We start from the raw sequence: 19517 nt of genomic DNA on the forward strand, positions 1-19517 counted from the left end.
TGTCGATGGACATCTTGGCTCTTTCCACAGTTTGGCTATTGTGGACATTGCTGCTATAAACATCGGGGTGCACGTACCCCTTCGGATCCCTACATTTGTATCTTTGGGGTAAATACCCAGTAGTGCAATTGCTGGATCATATGGTAGCTCTATTTTCAACTTTTTGAGGAATCTCCATACTGTTTTCCAGAGTGGCTCCACCAGCTTGCATTCCCACCAACAGTGTAGGAGGGTTTTCCTTTCTCTGCATCCCCGCCAACATCTGTCGTTTCCTGACTTGTTAATTTTAGCCATTCTGACTGGTGTGAGGTGATATCTCATTGAGGTTTTGATTTGGATTTCCCTGATGCTGAGCGATTTTGAGCACTCTTTCATGTGTCTGTTGGTCATTTGGATGTCTTCTTTGGAAAAATGTCTGTTCATGTCTTCTGCCCATTTCTTGATTGGATCATTTGTTCTTTGGGTGTTTAAGTTTAAGAAGTTCTTTATAGATTTTGGATACTAGCCCTTTATCTGATACGTCATTTGCAATTATCTTCTCCCATTCTGTCGGTTGTCTTTTGGTTTTTTTGACTGTTTCTTTTGCTGTGCAAAAGCTTTTTATCTTGATGAGGTCCCAATAGTTCATTTTTGCCCTTGCTTCCCTCTGTCCTTTTATTTTTAACTTATTAGTGTCCTTATGTTTAAAGTGTGTTTCTCATAAGCAAATATTGTGCTTTATTCTTTTATGCCATCTGACAATCTCTACCTTTTAATTGGAGGTGCTTAGACCATTTACATTTAATGTGTTTATGATATCTTTAGGTTTAACTATATCATCTTGCTACTTTCTATTCCATCTGTCCTTTCTTTTCCTCTTTTTTTTTTCCTATTTTGGATTATTTTTATGATTTGAATTTATCTCCCTTGTTTTATTGGCCATATGTGTTTGTTTTGTTATTTTAGTGGTTGCTTTAGGTGGTGTACCATATCCATCTTTAATTTATCATGGTCTACCTTCAAGTGATATTTACTATTTTATGTATAGTATAAGAACCTTACAGCAGTGTGCTTCCTGTCTTCCCATCTTGCACTTTATATTATTATTGTCATATATTTTACTTTTAGTTGTATTATAATCCCCAAGGCACATAGTTATTATTTTTGTTTAAAAAATCATTTATCTTTTAAATACATTTTAATAAGGGCAAAAATCATGTATTTAACTGTGTAGCATTTTTTATGCTCTTCATTTTTCATGTAGATTCACATTTCCATCTGGTATCATTTTGTTTTTCCCTGTATCTTCTTTAACATTTCTTCTAGTGTGGCTCTTGTGGTAATAAATTATTTCAGTTTTCATATGTCTGAAAATATGTTGCCTTTGCTTTTGAAAGTTGTTTTCACTGGATAAAGAATTTTTGGTTGACAATTTTTTTCTTTTACTACTTTAAAGATGCTGCTCCACATTCTTTGCTTTCTGTTGTTTATGTTGTCATTCAGAAATTTGGATCTTCTGTATGTCACATGGCTTTTTTCCTCTTTTAAGATTTCTTGATTACTCGTTTTGAGCAATTTGATTATGATTTACTTTGGCCCAGGTTTCTTTATTTTCTTATATTTAGGGTTCACTGAACTTCTTGGATTTATGGGTTTATACTTTTCCTAAAGTTTAGAAAAATTTCAGTCATTCTTCAGATCTTTTCTCTGCCACACCCAAACTCTCCTCTCGTTCATGAACTAAAATCACCTGTGACATTGTGAACTTACACTCACTTGAACTCGTCACACAGCTCATTGATGCTCCTTTCTCTTTGGTTTTTTAGATTCATTTTTTTCTCTGTGTTTCATTTTTAGATACTTTCAATTGCTATGTTTTCATTTCCACTAATTTTTTCCCCTGCAGTATCTCCTATTGTTAATTTTTCATCTCAGACATTATAGTTTTCATCACTAGTTGTACCCAGTGATTTGCATATATGTCTTTATTTAACTTTTGAACATATGGAATATAGTTATAATTGTTTTAATATCTTTGTCAATTTTATCATCTCTGTCAGTTTTGAGTTGGATTTAATTGGTTGGTTTTTCTCATTATGGATTTTTTAAATTTTTGCTTCTTTGCATGGTTGTGTGATATTGTGAATTTTACCGTATTAAGTGCTGAATATTTTTATTCTATAAGAATTCTTCAACTTGGTTCTGGGATGTAGCTTAATTACATAGAAATGGTTTTATCCTTTTGCATATTGCTTTTTAGACTTGCTGGGGAGGAGCAGTGCAATGTTTAGTTTATAACTAAAGCATCTTACTTCCCACTATTGAAATGAATCACTCACCTTTCTGAATACTACACTATGGGTCAGTTATGGTTTTCCAGTATGTCTGGTGAGAATAGGCAGTATTCCTGGCTTTGTGGCTTTGTGTGAATGTTGGGTACTATTCCCTCTGATCTCCTTGGATAGTTCTTTTAGTATTCTTGGTTAGTATCCTCACATGTGTATGTTGATCAGTTTTCTGCTGACTAGTCAAGAGGACTCTCTGTAGACCTGTGAGGTATTTTCCCTGTGCATCTATGCAGTTCTTGCCACTCTGGTAGTCGGTCTTACAAATTCTAGCCATCTTGGTCTATCCTTAGACACTGCTCTCTGAAGCTTCACCTGTGTGAAGCTCTTTGCATTGTGGTCTAGAAAATCTCTCACGGCAGCAAGTGAGGACAGCTATAGGGCCCTTCTCACTTGTTTCCTACTAGTGAGGGATGAATGTCTTTCATTTCCTGATGCCCAGTCTTGAAAACTGTTGTTTCTCTCACACATGTGTATGCGCACACATACACACACACACACATACATGTATACATACATATTATATGGTTGGTTGTTTGGTTGGTTGGTTTCAGACAGGAGGATAAATCAGCCCTTACTTACTCTATCTTGCTCTGGAATTAGTCTGATTTGAATTGTCAGAACCTATGAGCTAAATGATCTTTAAATGCATCCAATGGAAGTAGTGATAGAAGGCTGAGGGTCTCATTCTCTTTCTATCCATAACCAGCCTGTGTAAGCTGTCCCAAGACAGACGCATGGAGCCTGCTAGTTGGATGGAACTTTATAGGTTTTTGTGGCCAATCGTCTCACTGATGCTTACAACCCTTTTTGTACAGTCTCACCTATACTTTCACATTTTGGGCAACTCTCCTTTTTGAGGAATACATTTTCTATTTTAGATGTTTTTCATGGTTAGAAACTTCTTTTTAATATGAGCTGGAGTCCATCTCCTGCTTTGCTTACCTCCATCTAAATTTGTCTGGTGATGTCATGTGAAATTAGTCTAATCCCTTTCCACACAATAGTCCCACTCATGTTTGAGGACTTCTTGCTTGCTTCCTTCCCCATTCATCTCTCCAGGATAAATATCTCTTGATCTCGGTCAGTCTCAGTTGTCTCATTTCTAGAATGTGGTATTTGCTTAAAAAAAAAAACAACAAAAAACGGATTCTTGTGTCTATGAGTGCCTTCTTTAATGAGTCAGATACCATGCCAGATGCTAAGGATGCAGAAGAGAATATGCTTTCTCTGCCTTCCAGAAATTCAGTGGGGGAAGGGAATTCAAATGAGGCAGCACAGAGATAAAAGTGCCTATAAATGGAAGTATGAAGGGTATGCTGGGCCTGGCCCAGGATTTTAGGGAAGATCAAGTTAATTAAGATATTCGAAGTATAGTCTATACACTATAAAAGGACTATAAATGTGTTTGGTATTATCATTATTAGCAGTAGGCAAAGATGTATCAACAGCTGATCTGTCCCCATTATTTTTTCCCGAAGTATGTTATGCCTCTGACCTTTTCAATTTTGAAGTTCTGTTTGAAATCCCTGGGTTCCACATACTTAATGAGTTTTGATATGTGATGGTGCCCGTAGGAGGTAAACCCTGCCAATAAGTTCACTTCTCCTCCTGCTACTGCAGATTATTTGGGCTCAGCTCTCATAAAAGACAAGTTGTACCCAGTGAATTTTTATGTGAATTCAGATCTTGTAAGCTAGGGGTTCTGTAAATCCCTACTGCTGCTTTATTGTTTCACACTTCAAAACTCTAGATGGCAATGATAATACTTCAGTACTTAACATATGGAGAAACAGAAAACCACTTGCAGAAGAAAGTGTTGGCAAAATTCAGATATCGTGATTCTGTAGCACTGGGTCACTCTTTGCCTCCCTCACAGGGTGTTAGAGCTTCTCCTTGTGATTTTTAAAGCATGTTATTATATTGCCAACAATGTAAGAGGAAGAACTATATATTAATGCTGCTGAGGTTGGGGTTTAGGAGGACATACAATGTGGCAGCATTTCTTACACTTGGGGAAAATGTTAAAAATGCAGATTCCTAAGACCCCACCTCCAAATATTCTGATTTAGCCATTTGGTGGGTATTGGGGGTTGGTGAGCTGCAGTTGTCTTGAAGTTAGTTTCTGGAAATTCTAGTACAGGTGGGACCTGCTTTGAGAAACATTGGTGGGGGAGTGAGCCTGTGATGTGAGGGAAGTACATCTTCTTGTCTTGCTGCCTTTTTTTTTTTTTTTAAGAGATTATTTATTTGAGAGAGAGAGCAAGCATGAGCAGGACGGGGGGCAGAGGGAGAGAGAGAAGCAGGCTTCCCACTAAGCAAGGAGCCTGATGTTATGCCTGGATTGATCCCAGGACCCTGAGATCATGACCTGAGCTGAAGGCAGAGGCTTAACTGACTGAGCCACCCAGGCGCCCAGTCTTGTCTTGTTTTTGATGCTGTATGTGTTCTTCCATCCTTGCCTCCACCAACTTCGAGGGTCTACTTGTTATCAGGAATTTATATCCTGAGGAGTCAAAAAGATGAGTTACATAGTTTTTGTTCTCAAAGAATCTTCAGTATAGCCTGAAGATACCTGTGTACCCTGGTTTAGTCAGAGTAGCTATAGGACTTTGAGTAGGTTGCTTTTAAACTTCCTGAGTATAATCTGAATGATACAATCTACCTATTCTTCAGGGCTGTTGGGAAAACTAATGGGAAATCAAGTACCTTCCCATAGTCATGACAAATGTTACTTCGTCCTGTCCTAGCGTTAAATATGCTGAATGTTACTTACTTTCCAGAGTGGCTAAGCTAACTAAGATTCCAAACTCTACAGCTATAGCACTGTAAATGTGAGTTAACTATTTCTAGACCAAAGGAACTGTTTCCAAGACTATTTCCAATCAATGTTTTCATGATCTGCCAAATTTAGGACAAATTATAAATATGAAGAGAGAACAAGATCTTACCTGAAATATAAAGTTCAGCTTCTGGAATCAGACACATGTCTTCCCCTGTGCATTGGAAAGTTTGAATGCTCTTGTACTTACCAATATTTAAACTATAGTACTATGTGGAGAATCTTTTCTGCACTTCATTTCTTGTTCCACCTGCGCTAATAAGCTATAAATTGCATGTCTTTTTGATAAGTAGAATTTCTTTTTTTATTACTTATTTACAGAAACTCCCATATATTTTTAATACGTTGAATATCCTATTTATAAAGTTATAGTTGACCCAAACAAACAAAATCATCATTGACAAGGTAGATATGAATTTGTAATTTATCAGTATAATGAAAGATGTTTTAATTTATTCTGCTGGTTTTAAAATTATAATTTTAGTATAATCTCATTTCGCAAAAAAAAGAAAATTAACTTGGTACCAAGACATAACACAACAAAGAGATTAACCTGAAGATGAATTAATTGCATGATCTTCTGACTCTTCAGAGTGGAGAAAAGACAATCAAACAAGAAATTTACTTCCTAGCATTTTTTGATGTCTGTAGGTGTTTTTCACCTAAAATATGAGGGAATGTGAGAAATAAAGATAAAGGACTTAATACTCAGTTTTCTACATTTTACTTTTAAAAAAGCCCCATAGCCTGAGGAATTAAAGATGTACAGCAATCCAAACTGGTAGTTATAAATGTATGAGCCATGACATCCACTTATACCATGACCCCTTCATAGGTAAGCCTCCAAAATGTGTTCAATGTATACAGTTAACGTTTGCTACAGTAGTTGCTACGTTGTCTTCAAGAAGAAACATTTTGATGAGATTGAATGGCAATGTGCTTTTCAGTGAATAACCATGGCAGATCAGAGGTGGGAAGTTTTATTGGAAGATCAGGCTGGTAACCAAATGAGGTCTGTGTGTCAAGCTGCAGTGGTCACTTCTTTATGAGGCTTCTAGCACTTCCTTTCTTGCTAATTTGCTTGGGTTCTACATCTCTGTTTAGCCCCTGAGATTGGCGGCTTGGATTGACTGCCTGGATTTTGGCTCCTAAATGCAGACCCACCAGACCCCTTATCTGACTTGGGAAATTCGCATTGAAATGGCCACATCCAGTGGCTTCCATGGAACTTGATTATTTCAGGCTTTCTTTTAGGATTATAAAAGTAATATACATTCATTATGAAAAGCATAAACAAATAGAAGGAAAGAAATTAAATAATTTATAATTCTCTCACCAGAGATAGTTTTGATATTTAGAGGACTTAGTCTTCTCATTTAGATTTTCTGTATGTATATTTTTTAACAGGATCCTACGTTTTAAGCCTGATGTATTTTCACTTTACAACATGTAATGAATATCTTTTCCTTTATTTTAAGTAGCTGTGCGTTCCTTAAATGAAGATACCAAATTTTGCTTAACCAGTCTGTTGTCTGTTTCTTAGTTTCTTGGGAAAGTTTCTCTTAAATTTCCTAGTCCTTTTTTAGCTGATGTAAGGAAAAAAGTGTATTTTCACATGTGCTCACTTATATCCTTGTTCCTCAGTATGCATTTGTGGTTTTGACTACCAGTAAGAAAATAAAGACCATGATATAGGGCAGTGATGTCAAAAGTAATGCTTAGGCATCTTACCTCTGTGGTCCCAGATGATCTCTTAGCACAGAGATAATGAGGCAGAATTAGAGCCAGACGCTCTCTACCTTACCTGTCTGCATTGACAATAAAATGGTTACAATAATATATAATAATCAAATAAGAATGATTAAAGTCATAACCAACACTTAAAGCACTCACTGAGTATTAGGCACTGTTCAAAATGCCTTCACACATTTAAGCTAATTTAATGTTTATAACCACTCTGGAGGGCATGGACCCTCAAACACAACAATATAAAGGATATTTCATATTACTAAACCATAATTCAGACTTAAGTGGGAAAAAGACAAAGCAAATTTCTACCTATATTAAAAGTCTACAATAAGAAGATTGAAGGTCTCTTGAATAGGGATGGTGAACAGCAGTCCAAAAGTTAGCAGACCTTTCTGCATTGATATATCTCTGATGCATTAATGATCGTTGCAATGAATGTATCAATGGAGGAAAGCAGTAGAGGCAGCAACCAGAAAAAGTACCGCAAAATATAAATACTTCGTTGGTAGTTATTTTTATTTATTTATATATAAAGGTTTTATTTATTTATTTGACAGTGTGAGCAAGAGAGTACAAGCATGGGGAGCTGCAGAGGGAGAGGGAGAAGCAGGCTCCCTGCTGAGTAGGGAGCTCCGTGTGGGTTTTTTTTTTTTTTTTCTAAAGATTTTATTTATTTGACAGAGAGACAGAGCACAAGGAGGCAGAGCGGCAGGCAGAGGGAGAAGCAGACTCCCCTTTGAGCAGGGTGCCCGACGTGGGACTCGATCCCAGGACTCTGGGATCATGACCTGAGCCAAAGGCAGACGCTTAACAGACTGAGCCACCCAGGAGCCCCCATTGGTAGTTTATTTTTGAATGCTCTGCTTAAGATGGGCCAGATTTTCTGACCCTTTTAAGAGGAAAAAGCAGTTCTTTTTTTTTTTTTTTTAAAGATTTTATTTATTTGACAGAGAGAGACACAGCGAGAGAGGGAACACAAGCGGGGGGAGTGGGAGAGGGAGAAGCAGGCTTCCTGCCGAGCAGGGAGCCCGATGCGAGCAGGGAGCCCGATGCGGGGCTCAATCCCAGGACCCCGGGATCGTGACCTGAGCCAAAGGCAGACAATTAACAACTGAGCCACCCAGGGCACTGGAAAAAGCAGTTCTTATGAAGTGATAGTCTGCATAGGGTTTTTAGTGACACTCTTAATCCTAGTCAAATGTAATGTAGCCCAAGATGCACATAGAACACTATAATAATAGCTAAGGATTCACTCCCTCTCTACCCAGTTCCATATCCCCTTGGAAGTACAATCTGTAGACTGTTTTTTAGATGAGGAATCAGAGGGTATTGACAAAGTGAAACACCTGCCCAAGATGATATAACCAGGAAGTGGGAGGATTAGAACCCAGGAAGTGTGGCTTTTCAGGCTTCCTCTGTTTATCTAAGTTAACCTCAGACCTGATCTGCACCAGTCCTGATCATAGTGATTATGAAAATCTTCTATTTAGTGAGCTTTCTTTGTCTCCACTCTTGAACAATTGACAGTTTTTCCTATATGCATTTTCAACTTACAGGTTCTTATAGGTATGTGGCTGTTACCTTCTCCCTGCTGGACAAGATCTTGTTGAATACAGTTAATATCCATTATTCAGGAGAAAACATTTTCTCCATGCCATTAGAACATTCATTTCCTTTTGGAATATTTATTTGGTTTTCTATTTGTAATTGTAATTTTGAATGTGCAGTAAAATGCTGGTTTACAAAAATTCCTTCGGTTATCAGATGGCTCATCAGGATTTAGACACCTACAGGTCACCTCCCTTCCCTGTCCGATGGGACTGCTACTATCACCTCTTATTGTCTTTGTAAATTGGCCATTTTCTTTTGTGTAATTTATGTCTGTATCTGATTATAACAACTAGGCTTCCAGGAGGAACTAGTAGATGTAGCTGAGAGATGCATACCCAGGGCACACTAAACACAATTAGCAGGTTCTTCGAGTTAGCTCATTATCTCAGCTTGACTAATGCCCATGCTCTCTTTCTCTCACAGATGTCTTTTACCTAAATCACCAGTGCCTGATTGGTAAATTTGCCTTTATTATAAAAGATAAATAGCATTCAACAGTAAAAGCTCATTTAGAACACTCAGAAGACAATAAAAAAATATACTGTTTACTGAGAGCCAAAGCAACTTATTGCAGTGGTATAAATAAATGGTCTTTGTGGATTTCATTTGTGTTATTTCTGTACCAAGGTTTTTATAATGTATCCTAAAATTCTCATCTTATATATTCTTTTGTAGCACCAATAATCAGTGTTTAGGGAGCCTTATAGCATTTCTTCTTACTGTACCCACTATTTTTACAAACCTTGAAATCTTACATTTCCAATAAAAAATATGAGTGGGGCACCTGGCTGGCTCAGTCAGTTAAGCATCCAACTCTTGGTTTCAGCTCAGGTCGTGACCTCAGGGTCCTGGGATCGAGCCCTGTGTCAGACTCCATGTGCTGGGGATGGAGCCTGCTTGAGATTCTCTCTCCCTTTCTCTCTACCTCTCTCCCCGCTCATGCACACACATGCACACTGTCTCTTTTTCTAAATAAATAAATAAATAAAATCTTTATTAAAAATATGAATGAATAAATTTTTTGTTGTCTTATATAATTGGTCTCACATTACTTTTACCTTCAGTATCACCCACATGGCTCACGTTTATAAGCTGTTAATAATAATTCAGTGAATCCTTTCTGAAAACTAACAAATGATTCTATATATCTTTCATACCTCAACTTAAATACAGATGGCTCACTGACAGATTTAGTTGAGAAATGTATCTCAACAGTCTGTTGAAGATGAAAGAGCTGTTGACTTCTCATAAACATTCAAACCATGTATATGGGAGATTTTCTCTAACTTCAATAAAAAGGCAGCTTTCAGATAAAATCATTCAACAACTGAAATCTATATTTTCCTTCATATTTTCTCAGCATGACTTTGCTGTGGTAATTCTTCCACATTCTTCCTCAATTTGCCTGAGAATTCCTATTACCTATGAAGACCATTTTCAAGTATGTTTTTGGGGGGTGTTTCTCTTCACAATCAAAATGTCCATATCTTTTCCTGATTTTTCTTTTTTTCTTTTTAAACCATTTTTTTTAAAGATTTTATTTATTTATTTGAGAGAGAATGAGAGAGAGAGAGAGAGAGCACATGAGAGGGGTGAGGGTCAGAGGGAGAAGCAGACTCCCTGTTGAGCAGGGAGCCCGATGTGGGACTCGATCCCGGGACTCCAGGATCATGACCTGAGCCGAAGGCAGTCGCTCAACCAACTGAGCCACCCAGGCGCCCTTTCCTGATTTTTCTTTCAGCACTCTGGCTCCCATTGTTTTTGATGAGAAGTAAGCTGTTAATTTTACTGTGGTTCCATTGAACAAGTTGTTTTTCTCTTATTTATTTGGGCAATTTACCTTTGGCTTTCAACTTTTTTTTTTTTTTAAAGATTTCATTTATTTATTACAGAGGGAAAGAGCATGAGGAGGGGAGGGACAGAGGGAGAAGCAGACTCCTTGCTGAGCAGGGAGCTCGATGCGGAACTCGATTCCAGGACCCCGGGACCATGACCCAGGCCGAAGGCAGACACTTAGCTGACTGAGCCACCCAGGCGCCCAGCTTTCAACATTTTGATGAGACTGAAAATGGTTCTCTTTGCATTTACTCTACTTGCAGTTCATTGAGCTTTGTAGAAGGGTAGATTAATGTTTTTCATCAGACTCGGGAAGTTTCTGTTCCTGTCTCTCTCTTCTGGTATTTTCATTATGATTATGTTGTACACTTAATAGTGTTCCACCTTTCTGAGACTGTGTTTATTTATTTTTGTTCATTCTTTTTCTCCTTCTGTCCTTTGGATTGCTTAGCCATTCTATTCATGTTATCATGTTTGCGGATTGCTCCTTCTGCCAGTTCAAATCTGCTACTTAGTTACTCTTGTGAATTCTTCATTTCAATTACTGTTGTTTTTTTTTTTTTTGACTCCAGAATGTCCATTTGGTTCTTTTTCATAATTTCTTTTTATTGATACTCTCTATTTGATGAGACATTGCCATCGTGGCTTCCTTCACTTCTGTAAGTATGGTTTCCTTTAATTCTCTGAATAGATTTATAAAGGCTGCTTTCAGGTCTCTGTTAATTCAACTTCTGGGCCCCTGTAAGTTTCTATTGCCTGTCTTTTTCCTTTTTTATTTCCCTATTTATTTATTTAGTTAGTTAGTTAGTTATTTTAAGTAGGGTTCATGCACAGTGTGGGGCTTGAACTCATGACCCTGAGATCAAGAGTCGCATGCTGAGCCAACCAGCCGCCCCTACATACATCATTTATTGATCATTTGTGTTTAAGCTGTCTTCGCCATTTGAGTTTGTGTTTGGCTTGTACACTGCTCTCACAGTTCAGGGAATTCACAGTTTCCTCCCGCTTTAAGTCTGGTAGTTCAGAGGTCTTTCCTCTAGTCTCTCCTAAATGGGTGCAGCTCTGGAAAAGGCCATGAGGGATGAATGTATTTTTATTACATCTGACTTCCTGACTTCCTCTGAGGTTAGAGTGGTTTATTGCTCAGCCAGTGTTGGCAAAAGGTTGTGCTTTAGCCCCTTTTAGTCAGTAAGGCTTCCACATTTTGCTGATGGACCTGTGGTATAACTTGGGGAATTTTTTTATGTCTATTCTATATACCACTATGGTTACTCCTGAGGGGGTTCAGCCTAGGATGTGTTCTTGACCTTCTGGCCCCTCAGGGATATGTGTGATCTCAGGAGGACTCTTCTTGGATGTCTCTCAGGCGCTCTCTATTGAACTTATGGCTGGTTCACTTTGTTCTACTGATACTGTGAAGCTACTAGCCCCCATGTAATTAATTGTTTGCCATCAGAATCTCCATTGTTTTTGAGAGCGTCCTTAGGCATGGATGAAGTCAGACTCTTCAGTGTGGTGGAGCTCTCTGTAGTTAGGGCCTGCCTCTCCTCCTGAGCAGAACATCCGTGCCCCTGCGGTAGAGCTTTGGGCAGAGGCAGCAGCCTGCTTCTCCCAGAGGGTCAGTCCTTCTCTACAAGCAGGCACTGGGTGGCCCCTGGTCTTCTAGCTTGCTTCTCTCAGTGTACAATCTCTATATTCTAGGAGTGAGCTAGAATTGGGGCAGTTGGGGCCCCATTATTCTCAACTTGTTGCTCTTGAGGCAGAGCCCTGCCCTACAAATGGGAACTGAGTGGGGGAGGGGAGATGTAATGGTCTTAGCAGCCCCCGCCCAGCTCTGTGTTTCGGCAGTGGGGGGGCTGGGGGTGGAGGAATGAGAGGCACAGGCAGCTGGTCCCTGTCACGTGAAGCCATATCCCTAGATTAGCTGCTGGGAAGAGGGAACCCCCATGTTCTTGGCCATATCCACCCAGAGTAGAACTCTCATCACATGCTCTTTTTTTTTATTTTTTCAAGGCTGTGTTCCAAGTTAAATGACATTTAGCTCATCTGATGACTAATCCTTCACTGTAGTTGTTTATGCTCATTAGTTTAAGCTTTCTTTTGTCTTTATGTTCCCTGTTGTTAGAACTGTGAATGCCACTTCATAACAAATAATAAATGTCTGCAAATGAGTGAATGGATGAATGAATGGATGAATACCATACTTTTCAAGTGATATGTTTATATTTACCCAAAGGGAGTGATACATGTAATGGGGATTTCAGTACTTTGGGACCTCCTGGGTGTGGAAATAGGTCTAGGCTCTCCTGACTCAGCCCAGTAACAGCCAGCCAGAACTTTTAAAAATAAAAGGGGTATGAAAAACCACTACATAACATAAGAAAAGAGAACCCCATAATAGAGCCAACCTCACTAGCAAAAAAAAAAAAAATAGTAATAATAATAAATAGGGGCATAATGTACATTTTATAGAATAAGAATCACAGAAGATCAGTTAGTGTGAAAGGATATGCAACTTCTCTGGTAATCAGGAATATGGAAATTAAAACAGTGATGTGATATAAATTAATAACCATCAGATTTGCAAAAATTAAGAAACCTGTGAAACAATATTGAGGAAGATGTGGAGAAATAGGAATTTTGCTACACTGCAGGTGGGGCTGTAAATTGATGTAACTACTTTGGAGAGTAACCAAGTTGAAGATTCATGTACTCACATACTTTGTGACACAGTAATTTCACTTCGAGGCATTTATCTTAAAACTCTTCCTGATGTAGCAGGAGGCACTCACAAAGGGGTGCTTATTGCTGCATTGTTTGTAATAGTGAAAAACATAAAACAACCTAAATATATATCACTAAGGAAATGTATAAACACATTTTTTAAGATTATTTATTTATTTATTTGACAGAAAGCAGAGAGAGACACAGCGAGAGTGGGAACACAAGCAGGGGGAGTGGGAGAGGGAGAAGCAGGCTTCCTGTGGAGCAGGGAGCCCGATGCGGGGCTCGATCCCAGGACCCTGGGATCATGATCTGAGCCGAAGGCATACGCTTAACGACTGAGCCACCCAGGTACCCATGTATAAACAAATTTTGATATATTCTTACAGTAGAACATAATATCCAGTTAAAGCGAATGGTTTACCTACAGCATATTGTATAAATTTCATGTGTAAGAAATTATAGAGGGATAATGTACAGTGAGATACCATATATATGTCAAAAAAAGAAAATAGGTCTTTATATTGTTAATGGATACTACGCTATAGGTGTCAGCAAACTGTGTCTTGTGGGCGAAATCTGACCCATGGCCTGTGTTTGAACAATTTACAAGCTGAGAATGATTTTTATATTTTCAGAATGTTGTAAATACAAAAAAGGGAGGGAGGGAGGGGAAACTGATTATGACTTTTCTCCATAGCAGGTCAGACCTCCAAGGGAAGCTTTGAATTTTGAAAGAAAATTTGCTATATAAAAGAAGAATGATTTAATTAAAAAAAAAATGTGTGTCATAGAATATATCTGATTTCCTTAGCCCATTGGGCTGCTATAACAAAATGCCATAGACTGGGTGGCTTATACATGGCAAAAATTTATTTCTCATAGTTCTGGAGGCTGGAAGCCCAAGATTTGGCGTCTGATGAGTTTTTTTCTAGTTTATAGAACTCATATTCTTACTGTGTCCCTGCATGGTAGAAGGGGCAAAGGAACTCTCGGGTGTTTCTTTTATAAGAGCACCAATCGGTTTCATGAGGGCTCTGTCCTCATGATCTAATCACCTCCCATAGGCCCCACCTTCTAATACTGACCACATAGGGGGGCTAGGATTTCAACATGAATTTGGGGGGGGACACAGATATTCAGCCTGTAACACTGACTTTCAAGTGCTAACTATTTCTGTTTTCCACTTTCCTAAAAATGTTACTGGCTCCTATACATATGTTCTGTATGCCGAGATTCACATCCCCTCAGCCTAGCCTGGGTGGACAGGTCCAGCATCCCACCTCCAACCTTTGTGCCCTAGCACTTTCTTCTCAGTCTTGGAATTTTTGGCTTTTCCTGTGTGTTGCGTGACATATCAGTTAAAGCACCTGTAGGCAGCCTTTGACCAAGGGGAACATGAGTCACATGACTGCCTGAGCTTCCTTACGGTTCTTCCAGGGAGCAGTACTGCATGGCTTCTCACAGGGATCCTTCAGGATCAAGCCACATTGCCAAGCTCCAGCTCAGAACACACCTTTGGCCTTGCCTTTCTCTGCCCCTGCCCACTCCCCCCCTCTGCTTGGTGGGACCATTGCTCCTTTATCCGGGTCCCAGCAACTGCTTTGGGGATCTCCAAACAAAGAGACACACGGGCTGTAGAAGAACAAAACTGTCATTTGGGAAGGACAGTAATATCTCGGGGGGCACAGAGCATAAAAGGAGCTTAGATTATATTTGTGACGTTTTATTTATTTAAAAGTATCCATAACAAATAGGGCAAAAAAATGCTAGCTTTTAAAAGGCCAAGTGGCTTTTATATGGGTATTTACATTTTGGAGTTTGAAATAATGTGCTGGCTTTCTCTGTGAAACTAGTCTTCCTCTTTGACTTTCAATTTTTCTTTGGGATCCTGTTTCTCGCAGTGCTTAAAACCCAATTTCTATCTAGGCATGTTCATCATATCTATTTGAGTGGAATTAATTCGTTATGAGAATAAAAGAGAGGTGCCTGGATTTAACTAGTAGAGAAGATGCACCATAGTAATTAAATAGCAGGATACTTTCTCTCCATTTCTTTCTTTCTTTCTTTTTTTTTTTTTTTTTGTACTTCACAATATAACTTTCTCTTCCAGCAGTCGTGTGGTATCTAAGACCTTCTGCTTTGCTAAAGATAATCTCCTAAGCTTTAAATGACAGGCTGATACATACTCTAAGTTAGGAAATATTATGTAAGAGTAGGTGGTAATTCACTCAAGAGAAACACAGTTTGTAGGAAACTATAAAATAATTCATTGAAAAATTTCTTTTAGGTTTCAGAAAATTAAGTCCTACTGTGGGTTTTCATGTGCTGTGTAGGGAGGGGAACCAAAACCCAAACAAAAGAACAACAACTATATATATACATAATATGTTTTATTTTCTAAGCCTACTTAGAGAACAGGATGTTTTCATTAGCAAATTTGGGACTTGATGCATGCAGGACTTCTTCCAGAGAGAAGCCATATGTTCTCTTGTGCACGCCAGACTTGTGACAGTCACGATTCTGTGGTCCTGCAGATGAAAGCAAAATGTTGTAGAGCCCTTACACCAGGAATCAGACCTCTTCCTAAAGCAGCATCCTTTGTGATGCCAAGCGCTCATGTGACTGAGTGACTTTGTGTGAAGTATATCTAGCATGATGTTATAAAATCATAAATCCTCTCACGTTTCGCCCTCATTGCTCCAAGGAAGAAAGTCTTCATTTAGTCCAAGAGGGTCTGCAGGGTGTGGGTCCGGCTGGCATCTCTAGCTTCATCATGGATGCTTCCTCCTTCCCTCTCTAACCTTTATTCTTGCCGGCCTCTTGGAAGAGCCAGGCTTACCCCCCTATTCCTCAGGGCCTTTACATATCCCCCTCACTGCATCTTCAGTGCCTGACACCTAAAAGACATCCAGCAAGTATTTTTCAAATGAATTAATGACAGATATTAGAAAGTAGCCAAATTCTCTCGTGGCATCCATGGTGGAAAGCAAGCCCATAAAAGGCTGCCTTTGTCTGATTCCTTCTGTTTTGTGTATTTTTTTGCCTTTATCGTTTATCTTTTTTATTACTATTATGTTCAGTTAGCCACTGTATAATACGTCATTAGTTTTTGATGTTGTGTTCAACGATTCAGTAGTTGTGTATACCACCCAGCACCCATCACAACACGTGCCCTCCTTAATACCCATCACCCTGTTTTTAGTGGGTGTTGAGTAGGTCAACTCTTGCTCTCACTCTGCTTTCTCCAGCTGCTTTTCATTAGATTTTTGTCAACAGTCATGCCACCATAAAAACAAAACAAAAACCCCCGTTTAAGATAGTACTGTTAGAGAATGTGTCCAGAGATACTGCTAATTACCCTGTTTTCTGTATCTACCTTTGCCTTCAAGCTTTGTCGCCGGCAGAGGGGAAAGAAGACAAGGCAACTACAGTGATTGTTTAGGGAAATATCAGCAAATAGAATTGAATATAAAAAGGAAGTTAAAGGGGGGGCGCCTGGGTGGCTCAGTTGTTAAGCATCTGCCTTCGGCTCAGGTCATGATCCCGGGGTCCTGGGATCGAGCCCCGCATCGGGCTCCCCGCTCTGCGGGAAGCCTGCTTCTCCCTCTCCCATTCCCCCTGCTTGTGTTCCCTTTCTCGCTGTATCTCTCTCTGTCAAATAAATAAAATCTTTAAAAAAAAAAAAAAAAAAAAGGAAGTTAAAGGAAAAAATAAGCAGACCAGATTAGTGTAGAGGTTGGTGTGCTTTTCCCCTGCCTTCTCTGCTCCTACGTTGCCGACCAGCTGTGTACCAGGGCTGCGTTAGGCACCGCGAAACAGAGATGAGCAAGACTGAAATCGCACTGCCTTCCCAGAACTCTGAACGGTTGGAGAGGCATTCAACTCGATGACAATGATACGAAATGCAGTCTAGCAAGTGCTGGGTAGAGTGAGGCCCAGGGGCTGTGGGAGCCCCAAGGGGTTTGGACTTCTTCCCATAGGAGAGAACAGTTGACCCAGTGGTGGTGATTCAGGAGGCATATAGGCGAAGGAAGGAAGTTATGGACTTATTACTGAAGGGCAGTAAAACCGAATTGATTTTTAAAAAGTCTTGTGACCAAGAAAATTTTAGTAAGAATTTTTATCCACATGAAGTTATTGAAAACAAGTTCGATGTTTTAAAGTATTTTTGCCCATTAAAGTGTCCTCTGATGCTGCTGCCATCTATTGATTACAGCCAACCCAAGTGGACCCTTTCCTGGGAAACAGGTTCTACTGGGTCTGGGAATCAGGACCTGGGGTTCAGTCCTGTCTGTGGTCCTGCCTGGCTGTCTGACCCTAACACGTCTGTTCCTCTTGCCCCCACTTACTCAGGGTTCCCATCCCTGCCCTTCTCCCTACTCTCTAGCACACATAAGTACCCGTGAGATAGTGTGTTCCCTTCAACACTCCAGGTTTACTCCTGCAGTGATTCTCTTCTGATGGGTGACCAGACCTCCCCTTTCCTCCAGCCTTCACCCAAAATCATAATTGGAATTCCTCATTTTGCCATAAAAAGCAGGCTATACTGTATAGACTTCTGAATGTGTTCATTTTCCTTTCTTTTTCTCCTACTTACACTCTTGCTAACTCCATGAACCAATAAACCACAGAACTTTGGTAAAATGAGTTGATTTGACAAGAAGAGGTCACTTCTGAAAAATGCATTCTCAGTATAGCATTACATTCTGAAATGTAAATTATAAATTCAACTCTAGTAACAAGCATCCACAGCTATACCATTTTGCTCTTAAAGATCCTCCTCTGGAATAATGCCGTATATGGTAATGGCCCTCAAACCTTTAACTGGGCTGTATTTTGGAATGTGTTTGTGTTTCTTCTTTCCACCACAAGTTCGTCCTAGGTAAAAGCCTTCTGGAAACCTCTGCCTTGCTGTCACCATGTCCATGAAATTCCATGTGATGTCACCTTGTGACTCTTAAGGAAGTACTCTAAGTGGTGCTTGTAGGTTAATGACACAGATCCTTTGCATTGGTGAGGTACTTTACAGTGGACAGAGCCCTTAGTTACCTTCTGTGATCTTCATGACTGCCCTGTGAGGTAGCTTTACACCTCCATACAGTGGAATGTTAATCAGCTGTAAAAAGGAATGGACTAACGACACATGCTGCAACATGGAAGAACCTTGCAAACATTGTGCTAAGTGAAAGAAGCCAGACACAAAAGACTACATAACTAGATGATTTAATTTTGGTAAAATGTCCAAAATAGATAAATCTGCAGAGACAGAAATTTGAGTAATGCTTGTCAAGAGATGGGGTATCGAATGAAATTGGGGGAGGAGCCCAGGGAGTGATGCTAATGGGTACAAGGTTTCTTTTTGGAACAATGAAACTGTTAAAAAAATTAGATTATGGTGATCATACAACTCTATAAATACATTAAAAATCTCTGAATTGTATACTATAAATGAGTAAACATTGTAGCATATAAATGACATCTCAATAAAGCTGTTAAAATTTTTATTTTAATTCATTCTTTTTTTCCTACCTCCCAGACCTGAAGGACAAGAGACTTCAAAACAGCAGACACTGGGCCCCCTTCTTAGTATCCATTTGGCTTCACCTTTCCCCCCGGGTACCCAGCCTCTTGAAAGTCTGTCCCTTCTAAATATCCCTCTGTCCTTTCCTCTCATGTCCAACTTGAACAAATGAGAGAACAGCTTCTAAGAGTCCCTGAACTCACCACCTACTACTGACCAGGAGGTGCTGACATTAGCACATTAGTAAGCTTGTGCAGAGTTAAAAAGAGAATATTGCAGCCTGTGGCCTTTCCATTTTACTTTTTGGCATATTTTTATTAGTGCTCTGCAAGCAGTCATCTCATTTAAGAGCAAGTCTCCCACATGATTGGAAAGCACTGGGCTGAAACTTGAAAGAAAAGGAAGCCATTAGTGTTTGGAATGCTTGAATAGTGTTTAGAGCCTGTCCCCAATTTAATGCACAACTTTGAGCCCCTGTAAACCTGTAGAAAAGCCAAGTATTTTCCTGTTGCTTATCAAGTGCTATATATATATATATATATATATAGCACTATTTAAGCACATATATATGTATGTATATACATACATAGATGTATTTATAAAAGAGTATGAAATACAACTATTGGTACATAGTGGATTGAGGCAGTCGGAAATGGGACAATCAAGTCAGTAGCTTCTTTTCACACCTGGAAAGCATATTGGGAAAGAGGAATCAAGTTAGCTCTTAGATGGTGGGGGATGCAGTGACATTACTCTGAAGAGATGCTCCAGCTATTGTAGCTGCCTTTTCTGTTACATGTACCCTGGAGGAGCAGAGGACACAGGAAGTTATAATACTAGAGATTGTGGGTAAAATGGCAGACCAGGAATGTGTGTGATGCGGGAACCTCTGCCACTTCTCTCCTTT

The 19517-nt window shown here is 39.4% G+C and overlaps 1 protein-coding gene across 3 annotated transcripts in view; it reads left to right on the plus strand.

The window, feature by feature from the left end:
* Window positions 1–19517, plus strand: part of SH3GL2 (SH3 domain containing GRB2 like 2, endophilin A1) — a 201339-nt gene that overhangs the window by 124574 nt on the left and 57248 nt on the right. The gene's annotated exons all lie outside the window — the stretch shown is intronic.

Source organism: Leptonychotes weddellii, chromosome 14, assembly GCF_054177405.1.
Source record: "Leptonychotes weddellii isolate Sample4059 chromosome 14, ASM5417740v2, whole genome shotgun sequence".
NCBI lineage: Eukaryota > Metazoa > Chordata > Mammalia > Carnivora > Phocidae > Leptonychotes > Leptonychotes weddellii.